The following is a 16,414-nucleotide window of genomic DNA, read 5'->3' on the forward strand; positions in this document are numbered from 1 at the left end:
CACAGGAAGACTCCTTGTGACCAGCCAAGCATTGTGGGAAAGACATAGTACTTATAGTACACGCCTCCAATGAATGTGGCCAGGCAATTTGCATGACAACGTATGCAAATTCCTCTGCAAGCACAAGCTGCAAAACTGACAGAAGCTCTTCTTTCCAGAGTCCTGCAGCATGCAAACCTAAACAATGGTCAAAAAGCTGCCTGCCTGCACAGGCAGCCGAGCAGATCATCACAAAAAGCTATCAATCCTTGCTTTTTTTCTGCTCAGAAAGGGCATCAAACCTTTGTCACCTAACAAACAACTAAAAAGAAACTTCAGTCCAAGTCTGCTATTTTTTACTTTTCCATAGCTTTGGGGAACCTTAGTACATAGGGTGCATTATGTTGCCCTTTTACAAATCAATAATATAATCACACCTTAAAAATGTAGTCCAGTTTACAGAAGAAAAAACAGAATGTTCGGACCAAAAAGGTTCCAGAAAAGTCAATAAGGTCACCAAGAGAAGAGAAACCCATATTGGAGAGGAAAGTGGAACTGGAGCGCAGACAACAGACAGGTAAAGTATAAGGAGGGGCCTAAAAATGAGGGTGACAGTGGCCAGGGCATCAAGGCAGCGTCACAAGGCTGATTCCCGAGAGGTTTCACACTGAACTCAATCATGAATCGGTCCTAGCTTATGGCTGCCAGCAAATCTCTATCCGATTGTAGAGAAATTGGCAGCCAGAATCACTAGATATATGGCCACCTTAAAGGATCTTAGCTGGGGAAAGATATCTCCATTATGAGGGCTGTGAATACATGTAAAATATGGAATATATTCTACCATCACACGTGGCTCTAGTGGATACAGTAAATGGACAGGTAAAAGTTGATTCAAGGTTGCAGTAATTAAGCTATTGTGCTATACACTCAAAAACAATGTTTGCACCGTGTGTTTTAAATTGGCATTGTTGTAAACGTTAATTTAGAATTATCTTATCAGGAATATGTTTGATTGGCAATTGTGTAACCTGTTAAGATTTCATGTTGGCAAAAGTACCCTGTTATTTTTTTGAACAATAGTTTAACAAGGTAATGGACCTCTAAGAGTTTTGTGGTCAAGTGAAGTTATTTTGTTGCCGGCAACTGTCACTTATCAGCAATCATTGCCAATTTTGGCTCAGTGTTCAGAAACAGTATTATTGTTTGTTCCTGACTGACTTAGCCAAAGGCCTAGTGTGAGCTGGCATATGCAGCTGCTGAGTGGGATATGATTACATCATTCCTAGTCCAGGATGTAGCCACGGAGCACCAGGGGAGCAGTAGGCTCCATTGAAATGAATAGGGATGAGTGCATGTACGACCAATTTGGAGTCCAGATTACCCAAAAAAAACAAAAAAACAGTGCATTGCATCTTTCAAGTTCCCTGCGCAGATGAGTGGATCTGACCGGGCTCGGCTATTTCCACCAGAGCTCAGGGGAAAGCTTGTACTGGGCCCAGATTGTAAATATTGTTGTGTGTGACATTCCGGGGCTGCCATTGCTGGATCCCCGAGGCTGAAGAGGACGGGGGAAGCCTCATAAGGATCCAGAGGCTTCCTCCTCCCAAGGTTAGTACTTTTTCTCCCTACAGGTTTACTTTAATTAGCAGTGTTCAAACTCTAATAAAGAAGTGAAAATTGAGGGGTTCTCTTAACACCAAGCTACGATCAGGTAGACAATTGGAATAATTTCAAACAAAGGAACATTGTTCACGATGCAAACAAAAAGCCACAAATTAGTTCAGCTGATATGCAGATTTCTGTGCAGAAAAGTGTCATGGATGAGGTGAGGTGCACAATAAGGAGGCGCTTGAAGAGAAATGGGCTGCATGGTTGAGTTGCCAGAAGAATGCCATTACTAAGCCAATAGCAGACTTAAAATATGCAAAACAGCAACTTGACATCATCAAAACTGATGCAAAAAAAAAGTAATTTAGAGTGATTGAATTTTCTGGCCACAATTTTAGATTAAATAAATGTTCTGGCCACAACCATAGAAGCTATGTTTGTAGAGGAATCAACAAGATCCATGATGAAATGTACAACATCTATACTGTGATGCATGGAGTTGGATCGTTAAAGTTTTTTTTTTTTTGGGGGGGGGGGGCACACCCTCATGAGCAAAACCGACACAGCAGTTTCTGATATGGCTGCAGAGCTTCATCTGCCTTCCAGGTTCTACATAATCGGGTCGGTGTGCTCTGTCAGGGGTATGCTAGCACAGCTCTTCTGAAGCTCACACTGCCCTACAGACCCGTATGTCATCACTGCCCTGCGAGAGACACTGATTTATGGCTACAGATAACCAAGTCCTTTTGCCACTGGATTCTCAGCATGAAAGGACTTCTCTGTCTGTTAAAAATAAAAAAGTGTGTTGCCTGATTAAAGGGACTCCGAGCAGTGTGGAAACTATGGAAAGATGCATACCATTTTGAAGCTCTCTTTCCAACGATATATAAACTGCCGCCCTACGCCTTTTAGTTTTTGCGATCGAAATCGCGGCAAACGCGATTTAAATTGCGAAAATAACAAAAACTAAAAGGCGTAAGGCGGCGGTTTATGTGTCGTTGGAAAGAGGAGAAAGAGAGCTTCAAAATGGTATGCATCTTTCTATAGTTGCTTGTATTACACAGGACGACTTTTCCCCAAAGTTGGCAGCTGAATGGAGCTGCAGACTTTGGGGAAAAGTCGTCCTGTGTAATACAAGTAACTATGGAAAGACGCATACCATTTTGAAGCTCTCTTTCTCCTCTTTCCAACGACACATAAACCGTCACCCTAAGCCTTTTAGTTTTCGTTATTTACGTGATCGAAATCGCGTTTGCCGCGATTTCGGTCGCGAAAATAGTGAAAACTAAAAGGCCTAGGGTGGCAGTTTATATATTGTTGGAAAGAGGAGAAAGAGAGCTTCAAAATGGTATGCATCTTTCCATAGTTTCTGCACTGCTCGGAGTCCCTTTAACTAGTTGACCACTGAGAGGTTATCCCCTTGAAGACCTGAGTATTTTTTACCTTTCAGTCCTTCCATTCATTCACCAATAAATTTATCACTACTTATCACAACTAAATGATCTATATCTTGAGTTTTTCGACACCAATTAGGCTTTCTTTGGGTGGTACATTATGCTAAGAGTTATTTTATTCTCAATGCATTTAAACAGGAATAATAACAAAAAAATTGAAAAAATTTATTATTTCTCCGTTTTAGCCATTATAGTTTTAAAATAAAACATGCTACCATAATTAAAACCTACATATTTTATTTACCCATTAGTCCCAACTATCACACCATTTGAATTTTGTCCTTATCACAATGTATGGCGACAACATTTTATTTAGAAATAACGGTGTATTTTTTCTGTTTTGCATCCTTGACTAATTACAAGGCCTTTTTTTTGCAAAAATAACAGTTATATACCCTCATGACATACATATTCAAAGAGTTAAGTCCCTAACGTAACTATTTATGTATTTTTCTTTTTTAAATGTCACCTTTTTTTATGAGAGTTTTATTTTGGTAACTATGGGAGGGGAAATAAGGGATGCATTAATGTAGTATTTTATGTAATTTTATTTATTGGGAAGTGTATGCAGGTGTAATTTTACTATTTGGCCGCTAGATGTCCCTCTCACTTTATTCCGATGTGTGTATCTTTTACAGGAAGTAACGCATGTCTGCCAAACTTACACTTTTGTAAATCTGTATTCCTCAGCGCTGAGACATCACCCTCTTCTGTTGTTATAGCCTGTAGTCACCCAGTGCTTGTTAGGTACACAGTGTCCACCACCAAGGGACAAAACAACAAGCCAGGCTCAGTAGTTTTCAGCAACAGGGGGTTTACAATCTTTATTCGACAATCTTCATAAAATAAAACACATTACTTACATTGTGGGTCCATGCAAACTGGACCCAAGATGCATGAAAAAGCATATAAGGTTTTTGCACTGACTGGTGTCGAAGTGCACCTTATCACACCATTCAATAGTCGTTCACAGAGATAGCCCATCTCTCCTTCCCTACCAGGAGACGGGCTATCTCTGTGAACGACCATTGAATGGTGTGATAAGGTGCACTTCGACACCAGTCAGTGTTTTATTTTATGAAGATTGTCGAATAAAGATTGTAAACCCCCTGTTGCTGAAAACTACTGAGCCTGGCTTGTTGTTTTGTCCCTTGGTGGTGGACACTGTGTACCTAACAAGCACTGGGTGACTACAGGCTATAACAACAGAAGAGGGTGATGTCTCAGCGCTGAGGAATACAGATTTACATTCTCTTACGGTTCCACTGTGGATTGGAATTTACCTCTGGCAGCTAGTTGTATTGGTGTGGAGCGCTTAATAACTTTTGCAACATAAACTTACACTTTTGTCAATGAACACGACATCTCATTGATGCGGTTTCATTTATCACATGATCTGTGCACTAATGAGCGGTGATGAGGAAGCGAGCAGGTGCGGGAGCGATCGGTAGCACGCATAGTGGCAGTAGACGAATATCTACGTTCCTGAGACTTCAGATGAGGTCTTGCAGAACGTAGATATACTGCACACTGTATAGTAACTAGTTAAACGTCTTCCATAAAGAAGCACAACTGTATATAAATTGATAACCATAATATCCACCAAGAAAACTGCCAGACCAGATGACACAATGATTGACTGACATCACATAAAACAGCCTGTCACACCGGAGTAGCATGTTCCCTTGCTCCATGTTCTGTTGTATGTCTGCCTGCACCAAGAAAAAAAAAGTATCATGTATATCATATAAATCTATATACACTGTACACCCTGAGATAAAGTACAGCACTTAAAGGGAACCTAAACTGAGAAAAATATGGATGTTTCCTTTTAAACAATACCAGTTGCCTGGCAGTCCTGCTGATGCTTTTGGCTGCAGTAGTGGCTGGATCACAGACCTGAAACAAGCATGCAGCTAATCCAGTCTGACTTCAGTCAGAGCACCTGATCTGCATGCTTGTTGAGGGGCTGTGGCTAAAAGTATTAGAGACACAGGATCAGCAGGAGAGTCAGGCAACTGGTATTATTTTAAAAGGAAAAATCCATATCCTTCTCAGTTTAGGTTCCCTTTCAAGAGAAACCGCGACCAAGAATTGAACTTCATCCCAATCAGTAGCTGATACCCCCTTTTGCATGAGAAATCTATTCCTTTTCACAAACGGATCATAGGGGGGCTCTGTATGATTGATATTGTGGTGAAACTCCTCCAACAAGAAACTCTGAGGACCATGGTCCTGGCAGTTTCATGTCTATGAACCTTGTTGCATTGTTTACAGTTGTTTCCAACTGCCAAAAAAGCAAGCAGCAGCTACATCACCTTCCAGCAGTAAAAATGTCACCATGTGATAAATGACAGAATGTTAATCAGGGATTTAAAAGATTTTACAATGGGCAAACACTGACTACATCTTCTGTACATAATTGTAAAAATAAAGCACTTTTTTTTAGTACATTATTTTCATTGGAGTTGCTCTTCAACAGTGCACACAAATTGCTACAGCTGTACTGGAAGACACACACATAGATGGCCACATGGTGCTTGGTCAGCTCTGCTCTGCCTCTGACTGTCAGTGTCCTTTCCTCCTCAGGCCAGAGTTAATGTAGAATGTTTTAATAGAATGAAGTAACAGTAATGAGATCAGTTAATGGGTGAGGTTTAATGATGGGTTTAAAGGACAACCGAGGTGACATGATGAGATAGACATGTGTATGCACAGTGCTTAGCACACAAATAACTAGGCTGTGTTCCTTTTTTTGTTTCTCTGTCTGAAAGAGTTAAACATCAGGTATGTAAGTGACAGTTTCTGTCCGGGTCGGACTGGGTCAGACTATAGTAGAACCCTCACTGATAAGAAATTGCAGCCATAAAACACAGAAAAATCACCACGATTTCGCAATCGCATAAATGAAAATCGCTGCGAGTTTTACAGCGATTTTAATGAAAGTGAATGGGATAGATTTTAAAAACGCTACTCAATCGCAAAACGCTCAGAAAAGCACTTCTAGCGTGAATGGGCCCTCAGGCCTTGTTCACATTGCGTTCCGTTCGCGTGTCTGTCCGCGTTTGGTGTTTTTTGAGGCGATTTTTATTTCCGATTCCTGTCGACTACCTGCGCAATGCTTTTTTTTGTGAACCGCTTTTCTTTGCGGTTTTGCCAAACGACTGTGTTTTTAAACTTCCTAACGTCAGTCAGGAAGTGAACTCTTTGATCCGAAAAAGAATAAATCCAGTGTATTTATTCTTAAAAACGCGAACGCAATCGCTGCACAAAGCAATTTTGTGAGCGTTTGCGTTTTTCATATACCTTCCATTGAGGCAAAATCGCCTAAAAAATGGACCATGCACTGCTTTTCTGAGCGGATCGGAAACGAACAGCTCAGATGTTAACTGTTTCCCAGAGAATAATGGTGTAAGCGCTTTCAGGGCGATTTTCAAAAATCGCCAGAGCTTAAATAGACTCTGATGCAAGTCTAAATTCACTTTTTTCTTTAAAAAAAAGCGAAAAACTGCTGTAGTGTGAACGAGCCCTAAGAGACTTTTTGGAGCACTGCAGAATGGCTGTTTGGCCTATGCATTAAGTAAACTGAAATAAGGCTTGCCATTAATCCTTACAGTATATCAAGCAGTACTAATGGGGTTTCCTATTCCTCAAATGTGGAATTTTGCTATAAAGACACTGTTTTAACCCAACCATTCTGTGCCCAGTTCGTCCGGTGCCAATAACACAGCCAGAGATGTATGAATGAGGAAGAAACTGTTGACACAGCTGCAGGGAGTAGACAGTCCAGCTCAGCACCCATCATGTGGGGAGATTTGGCTGCCTGCCAGGAGGTAGTCAGACAACTTACTATAGGGACATAGGAGAATAGGAAAAACTTCCGTAGCTAGTAACTTTTGAAGGTCAAAAAGTTTTTTAAGGCCTCTTTCACAGTAGGACGTTGCGTATCAGTGCGACGTTAAGGTCGCACAACGTGGCCCTAACGCAACGCATATAGACTTAAACCTGGGCGTTTTCTTTATGCATCTTTTGGTGCGCCGTTTTCGTCGCACAGTGATGGAGTGAAAACGGCGCATGCATTACATTTTTTTTAATAAAAAAACATTACTGAGCATGTGCAACACAAATAACGCAGCAGATTCATTGCTAAACGCACAGCATGCAGCACTTTCTAATAACGCTACATGTTACACACAAATGCAACGTGTGCAATGTGAATGTCACACAGACTTAGTATTGCTGTGCGTTAGTCTGCATTGGAACATTTTCTAAAGCGGCCTTAAAGTACAGATATCAAATGTTATTCTCATTCAGTTCCCAACTTGGGAAAGTCACAGAATTTTCCGTTAACATGCGTGTCAGTGTACCGAGGTGTGTGTGAAAAGTGACCATTACTGTGAATTTGTGTGCTTTTTCTGCATACAGATTCGCATAATAATGTATTTCAGGGCTCTACATGCGATTCCAATTTTTGATGCAATTAAAGAATGCCTGCTTACTGCATTTTTTCTAAGGTTTTCTTCCTGTGTTGTTAACCTCCAGTAAGAATCGGAAATTTCCTGTTTCCGCTGTATCCAGACGTAGAAAAAATCTGGACAACAGTGGTACAATTTTTCGCATGTGTTTTTCGCGTTGGCTTTTTTTGCACATTTTTGCATCCATTTTCACGTATGGCAATGGGGACGAAAAAATGAAGAAAAAAAATATCAGCAATTACGCATGCAAATTCGCATGCCAAAAATGGACAAAAAACACATGCAAATTTACCAGAAAATAGCATGTGAATTTCCTTGCTTGTAGTGGAAATGAACCCCAACAGCCAGACCTCCCTTTGTTTTCTAATGTGTGCTGGCTGCTCACTGTACGCAACCAACCATACAGTATAATGTTACAGCAACCAAGTACCAGTGAGTCAAGTGCCTGCTATTTTCTACATATTGGCGAGTTATTTTGGACTCATCACTGGGTTGCAGTGTTTGTGTATTTATTATGCTATAGCTTTACAATTTATAGTATACACGATTTCAGTAGTGGGTAATGGTTGATTTTTTTGCTTCGTGGGAAATTCTAGGTTTAGCTTGCTGGAATAAGCCGAATGCCGCAATATAGAAAACATAAAGCAAGCATTAATTTTAATCCCACAAGGAAGGATGTAAACCTGAGAACAATAGATGAGAAGCTCCTATTGTAAATCTTTGTTTAAGCGAACCAAGAAAAACAACATAACAGATCTATAAGAGACTCCCTATATCTGTAGGACAAGGAGCATCCATATCATTAGCCTAGTGATTCATAGTGACTCACTTCAGACGCCTGTCTAGACAGAGCTCACAAGAAGAGCTAGGTGTTTGTTTCAGTAATAATGAAATCTGACGCCAACAAGAAAGGATATTCCTATCAATGCCATGGCTGATAGGAAACACATTATTTGCAGCTCATAAATGTGGTGCTTCCCGCAAATTGTGCTACACTTATGCTGGGCACACATTACATCGTTGTTTCATAGATTAGATGTTAGATCTGTTTAAAAAACAACACAAAATTGTGGCATATGCACAAAACTGCGTTAAGCAGAATAACATGCATGTTACCACATAATGATTAGAGCAGAAATCAATACATTACATGCAAAGCATTAAACTCTACTCATCATGCATAAGACTTAACGCATATAATTCTGCTTAACTCAGTTTAGTGCAAGCACAGTGGTGTAACTAAGGAGCTTGGGGCCCCCAGTGCGAGTTTTACAGGGGGCAATCACTCTATTGATATGCAACCCCAAGACCTACCAAGGACAGCTGCAGTGTCAAAAAGGTGTAATCGTAGTAAGAAAATAGCATGTTAAGGATTACCACTATTCAGTGCATATATAGAAGAGTTAACTACCAGCATAGCACCAATAAAAAGCTAATAAGATGGGTAAAGGAGGGCCCTAGTGGACCCCTGTGGCCCAAGGGCTCCGGTGCGGTCATAACCTCTGCATCCCCTATTGCTACGCCACTGTGCATACACTTCAATGAATCTTTACTAAAAGTTGTTTTAAAAAAAATCAAAGTTACCCCCATCAATCATTTTGTTTTCATTCAATGGAAATATGTTCTTAAAGTGTACCTGAGATGTCAAGAAAGAAAGATTTGATACTTACGTGGGACTCAGCGGTACTTATGGGGTTAGAGGAAGCCATGGGTAAGTATCAAATCCTTCTTTTTTGGCATCTTAGAATTCCTTTAAAATTAAGAAATGAACGGCCTGATTCACCGATTTTAAGTGATCCAACAGATCTAAACTTTTTTAGGGCCCATTTCCACTTTTTTTGCACACAAATTTGCATAGCAATGTATTTCAATGGGCCTACTTCCGTTGTATCCAGAATCTGTATGTTGATAAAAATCTGCACAGCAGTGTTGCCAGTTTCTGCACACTGCATGCAGGGTAATACGAATCACACGTAATGTATTTGATAGGAAATTTGTGTGCGTTATAAGTGTACATTTTCACGTGTGTTTTAGTTTGGGCAAGACAACCATTTACAACATAGGGAAGAACACTTGCAAGTAGGAGAAATCATGGAGAAGCATGTGATCAGTTTGATCAGCTGATAGATTTGTAAGGTTCTGATTTTCTGGTCATGATCATGCATTAAGGCTGGTCTCACAGTGGGACGTTACAGGCGCACGTTAGAGCAGCCTGTAACGCACCCCACCGCACAGCAATGAAAAATCAATGGGCTGTTCACAGTGCCCACGTTGCATTACAGTGTAACGCTGCGCCATAATATAACGTACTGCATGCAGTACTGTGTAAGCGGCAGAGCCGCGTTAGACTGTTTGCACATGCTCAGTAACGTTGGGGAGGAGCGGAGAGCTGCCAGGCACATGGCTAATTAATATTCACTGCACTCAGTGACGTGCAGTGTTTACTTCCTGGAGCGGCTGCTCTGTGCGGCGATTGGCCGGCGGGACCACGTGATGCCGCATGCGTTCAACAGTGTGCATCACAGCATCACGGACGCCAGAGTGAGCTGCACAACACGGCTCACTCTGACGTCCAAAGCATAGAGCACCAGGCGTTGCATTAGGGGCACGTTATGCGACCATAACGTCCCCTAAAACGCAACGTCCTGGTGTGAAACCAGCCTAAACCAGGAAGTCATCACAGCAAAGCAGAACCTTACAAATCTATCAGCTGATCAAACTGATCACATGCTTCTCTCTGCATGCTTGTGGCCACAACAGTCACTACAGCTACCCAGGACGTTTGCCCTATAGGAAACAGGAATAGGAAACAGATAAGCATGCTGGGTAGAAAGAGAAAAAAGCCAATTCACGCAAATATCCAATGCCATTGAAAAAGCATTATATGTGAATCATGCACAGGTTACACAAGCTATCCCCAAAAAAGAAACAGTACTTTTTTTCTTGCATGTGATCGAATACGAAATTTTGCATTGAATGGAAACTTACCTATTCACAACCATTTGTTTCTATACTAATGCAGATTTTCTTTGCAAAAAATAGTACAAAACGCAGAGGTGGAAACTAGAATCCGGATATCAATAGAAACAGGAGAAATTAAAAATTGAAAAACGAAAATCGTGAAATGAAAATTGTAAAAAGAAAAAATATAGTGATTAGGCATGCGAATTTGCATGAAAAAACGGAACATATACACATGCAAATTAGTGTATGCATTCTCTGACACAAATTCACATTCCTCTAGTGGGAACGTACCCTAAATGTTAGTCATTATGTAATAAACGATTGCAGCCAGCCTGGGTCATTTTGACACCTGGAGAAGTTCGAAATGCTAGTAAATTAGAAGTTGTCTGGTTACAGTTGTATTCGAGTGGCCTTTTTTATAAACTTGCACTGTCAGGCATTTATTTATTTTTTTAAAATCTTGCTGTGAGTGCTGCATGCAGCTGCAGTCACACGACTACTTAGGGCTGGTGCACACCAAAAGCGGTTCTGAGCGTTTTTTTAACCGCTTGCGGGCTGAAAACCGCTTGGCTAATGTCATGCAATGGGCTGGTGCACACCAGAGGGGTTAGTTTTTTTCCCCAAACGCAAACTCGGGTACTGCACCATTTTTACTGATTTCTGAGGTGATTCTGCCTCAATGTTAAGTATAGGAAAGTTGTTTTCCAAGCGTTTTTGTTATAGAAGCTGTTCAGTTACAGCTTTACTGTAACAAAATATCAAATCTGCTACACAACAACTCTCCAAAGAGCTAGGCTTGTTTAGAAAATCTCTCTGCCTAGAATCGCTCTGAAAAACAGCTTCAAAAACTGCTAGCGTTTGCTAATCCGCTAGCGGTGTTTGGTGTGCACTGGCCCTAAGTGATAAACACAGATAAGGAGAGCAGATCCTAGCCTCTTAATAGCAGAAAGTTTTTAATGAATCCATCCCATTGGATCACACCTGATATTTCCTCTTACACATGGAGATTACTGGAGAGGCCTTAGAAAACCAAGTCCTGGATTGTTTTTCATGAATGCCCTGTGTGTGACCATTTAACCTTTTACTGTGTGGTATTATTATTTGTACTATTTTGGTTGGCACACTTTGAGAACGTTGATGAGTCAGGGAGACTGAATGATCCATGTCTGCAAAAACATTTACTTTTTTTTTTCTTTTAACAGCCCAGGTCCTGCTAGTAACTTCTTAGCCTCAGACTAAAAACAAGGGGATCCACACTCTCCACCATATATTGGGTGTTAATCCTAATGTGGTCAGGAGGAGCTCTAAACCCTTGTTCCCTTGTGCACATAAAACCATCAGGAGCCCTGCGGTTTCATGAATGATCAGAACATTAGAGGAGTCAAACTGAAATGAAAATATGTTTAGCAAAAGTAGTTGTTTTACATGATGAACAAAAATATTGAAGAGCTTTCAGTTTGTATCTTCTGTCCTGTACACTGTACAGCATTTGTGCTGGGAATACTCGATGAGATTTTTCAGCTGGTTTACTGATCGATTTTCCAATCACCTCTATGAGAAATCTATCAGAAAAACGATTGAAAATCAGATCGGACCTGTTGTATCTATCGAACCATCTCATGGTGTATTCCCAGCATTAAAGACAACTGGCCTGAGTGAGATATGGATGCTGTCATATTTATTTATTTTTAAACAATACAAATTGCCTGGCTGTCCTGCTGATTCTCTGCCTCCAGTAGTTTTGCCATAGACCTTGAACAAGCATGCAGATCAGATGTTTGACTTAAAGAGAATCTGTATTGTTAAAATCGCACAAAAGTAAACATACCAGTGTGTTAGGGGACATCTCCTATTACCCTCTGTCACAATTTCACCGCTCCCCGCCGCATTAAAAGTAGTCAAAAACAGTTTTAAAAAGTTTGTTTATAAACAAACAAAATGGCCACCAAAACAGGAAGTAGGTTGATGTACAGCATGTCCACACATAGAAAATACATCCATATACAAGCAGGCTGTATACAGCCTTACTTCTGAATCTCAAGAGATCACTTGTGTGTGTTTACCTTCTGTCCCCAGCTTCTCTCATGCACTGAACATTACAGGCTTCCTGCAGACAGCTCTGCCTATGTCGTTAATTCCTCAGTATGTGACAGACCAGCTCCTTTCACAGCCTCCAGAGGAGGATTTTTATCCAGCTCTCTTCTATCACTGATAAGATAGCAGAGAAGCTGCTGGCTTATGTAAATAAAACACACACTGGAGTGTGCATAGAGGAACAGTTCAACACTGAAGAACTTGGCAGCCTTCCAGACACAGGCCGACAAGTCTGACAGGGGAAAGATACATTGATTTATTACAGAGATGGTTATAGTAGAAAGAGCTGCAGTGAGCCAGAACAGATTAGAATAGGTTTAGGAACTTGTAGGATGGTAGAAAAAACGTAATTTTTGTTACAGAGTCACTTTAAAGAACACCTGGAATTAAGTAAAAATTCTTACATACCTGGGCTTCCTATAGCCCACTTAGGCCTGATCTGTCCCTCGCTACCTCCTCCATTACCTCGTTTGTCTACTATGGCTCCTGGTAACTTTGGGATTTGGGGCTTACTGTGCATGCGCAGGCCTCATGCCTGCGCAGAGGATTGAGGCAAGATTTCTATCACGCCGATGGAGGCTAGAGGAAACCCCAGGTATGTATGAATTTTTACTTAATCTCTGGTACATTTTAATTTCGATTGCATTTGCCATGTGCTTGTTTCAGGTGTGCAATTCAGACACTGCTGTAGGCAATATACAGCCAGCCCTTACTTTTGCAGGAATGACATCATGGGCTGGCACTTAGTCGGTTCTGAGAGCCTTCTCACATTTCAGCTTGCAACACAGATATCATCCCCCATCATAATGTCCTGACAGGACGTAGGAGGTGCACCAGGTTGAGGGGGCGGGTGGTTACACGGTGTGCGCGTTCCACTGTGAACAGTTTAGAGAAAGAGTTCATACTGAATAATTCAAGCAAGCATTTTTCAATAAAACTTGTGGCATCTGCTTTTTTATTTGGGGGGGAAGGAACCAGCCATATGAACGTTATTACTTCTGAGTTTGTTCTCATCATCATCCGTCTTCTCAGTGTTTGCTATGGCGTGAGCAATAACTCACTTAAAATTTCTAACAGCAGGGCCAACTCTATCCTCCACATTGCTCACCCTACTTTCAAGGGCCGCAATTCTTTCCCTTATACTTGACATGTCCTGTTGCAGCAGGCCAAGCTCCTCTTTGATGCCCTCTGCTTGCTGCAACAGTATTGCAATGGCCTGAAAACAAGTTTAATCCACAGGTAGTATATAATTCGGAGAAAGCTCTTTTTGCTTTGCCAGCGTTGATATTTTACTGCCAGATTTCTGTTTTGTGATCACAGCAGAAACTTCTGTCTACTTGTCGGTTTCCCACTCCTTGTCTGTGACATGGTCATCCTTTACCACTGAGCTGCCCTCAGCTGCACACCACTCCATACTTTGTCCCTCTGTCATCTCACTCTCCCCTCATACCTCTCTCCCTTGCGTGCTGCTTTCTCCCTCCTGGCCACCACTTCATTAGCCTTCACCTCCTGCCACTGAGACCATGTGGCTGGTAGGTTGGCTCCTTGTTGATTTCTCTGTTTCATGGCAGGGCCTTTCTCTTCCTGGGTTTTACAAGTCATGGTGGGCTCCAAAAGGACTGAAACTTGCTGTAGATGCTGCTGGGTTTTTCCCCTCTGCACCATTCTTCAATTTAGCAGGATCCAAGTTCTGCTCGACACGTAGGATCAGCTTACACAGGATCGGTGCGGGAGCGCCAACTGGCCTTCCATCTTATTTGGAGTTGCCCTGTAGTGATTCAATTCTGGAAGCAGGTTACCAAATTCATCCATAACAAGAAGGGCTGCACCATGGACACAGGGCCAATCCCTGGCATCCTGGGTGTTATCCAGGATGAGGCCTTAAAATTTTATGATGGAGGTGCTGTTCATTGCAAGACCAGAGGTGGCGTGCAGATGGCTTACGCACTCACCACTGACATTTGCTAACCGGATTAAAAGAGTGAATAGCTCATTGCCCTGTAGAAAGCTGATCTATGTACAAAGGGGCGCTATTGAAAGGTTTCACCTAATCTGAAACAGGTGGAAAAACTGCCCAAGAGTCATCTGATATAATATAAGCATGCCACATTGTAAATAAACCAAGATGTTGTTGTGAGTAACTAATGCATATATATGATGTCACCATAACCTGGTTAACTCCACCATTTTTACCTCTGAGAAGTACTAGTGCTGCATACTCACCTTAACCCAACAGGTACAAACTATTTAACCTCTTCATTCCTTTTCTTACGGAGTTTGTAATTGGTATTGTAATGCTACGGTGTGAAGTACCCTAGTTGTATATTATGTTATGTATGTACTCCAATCTGTAATTTGCAACATATATGCCTGTAATTGAATGTAAATGCCTTGTCCTTCTATTTTCTCAATAAAGTTACTTTTGTTTCCAAAAAAAAAAACTATCCTGAAAAAGTTTAAAATGTAAAATACATACACATAAAGTAAAGTAAAATGAACAATAAAAACTTTTTTGTGTGTCTGTTACTTATGTATGGTACACAGCATGCTATTTCTTGCCAAATAGATGGACCAGTAGATAATTTCCGACAGGTCCGATCTGATATCCGATCATTAATCTGATTGATTTTCTGATCACGTCTATACAAAATTGATCAGAAAAAAGATCGGAAGTCAGATCGAACCTGTTGGAAATTATCTTTTGAACCATCTGTCTGGTGAGAAATTGCAAGGTGTGTACCAGGCATTAATGTAGGTGGCAAAAATCTGACATATCTGAATGAAAGTTTCTCATTCCAACTGCCAAAATAGTATGCAGCGAGTAGGCAGGACAGTCGGCATCTTTGTATAGGTCCCAATGAGATAATCCCCCATGATCTCAGTTTTACTACCAACTCACAGCTACTTAGGAATAGGAAAAAAAACACGTGTAGTGCATTTTACTCTTTGAGAATTGTATGTCTTATATGCATGGTTTTACATATATTTAGAATTTTACCATTTTCATGGCAACGGCCCTTTAATTATTGGAGGGAGGCGGCTGTACTGGACGCATGGTCACAAAGACAAAGGGGCATATTTGTGTGGTTCTCCTCACTGTCCTGGATGATGCTTTATATTTCTTTCTAAACACGATATTTCTTAAAACTGCGCTGATATAAGTCTCTACTGGTGGCAGGAAAAAAATATGTATATCAATCACGCTAAAAACACCATAGGTAAGCGTTTAATGACTGAAAAACCCACTATTACACTCTAAAATCCCACAGTAAACTAGTCTGTATATCAATCACGCTAAAAACACCATAGGTAAGCGTTTAATGACAGAAAAATCCACTATTACACTCTAAAATCCCACAGTAAACTAGTCCACATTAATCCTAGCAAAGGCAGCTTGTGTGACACTTCAGCGTGAGCCCTCCACCACACCCTAAATGATGGGTGCTCACCCTTTCTCTTTGACCCTCAGTTAGATAGGTCTACAGCACTTGGGACATCTGGCCACTTCCTGCCTTATCAGGATTCTCTGCTGTCACTTCCTCTGACTATAGGCTTCTCTTGTCATATCACCTTAAAAAAACATAATAACCTGCCATAGCGTAAAATTGCTTAAAAAAAAGTGCAAACTTCTTTGAATTGTTTAAAAATCATAAAGTTCTGGTTGGCTTAGGTACCCTGTAATTCCTCACCGCCACTATCGTACCACCACACCCTGTTGCCACTCTACTAACTTTGTTGCAGGTTGCGCCTCATTAGGAGTGGTCGTATGATAGTGGCGGTGAGGGATTCATGTGGACTAGTTTCTCGGACTGTGGGCTTTTAGAGTATAAGAGTATA

At 41.1% G+C, this 16,414-nt stretch overlaps 1 protein-coding gene across 1 annotated transcript in view; it reads left to right on the forward strand.

Moving 5' to 3' along the window:
- The window catches only part of ACOXL (acyl-CoA oxidase like), a 486,411-nt gene that overhangs the window by 291,855 nt on the left and 178,142 nt on the right, over nucleotides 1–16,414 (forward strand). The gene's annotated exons all lie outside the window — the stretch shown is intronic.

The sequence above is a fragment of the Hyperolius riggenbachi genome, chromosome 4 (assembly GCF_040937935.1).
Source record: "Hyperolius riggenbachi isolate aHypRig1 chromosome 4, aHypRig1.pri, whole genome shotgun sequence".
NCBI classification, from domain to species: Eukaryota; Metazoa; Chordata; class Amphibia; order Anura; family Hyperoliidae; genus Hyperolius; species Hyperolius riggenbachi.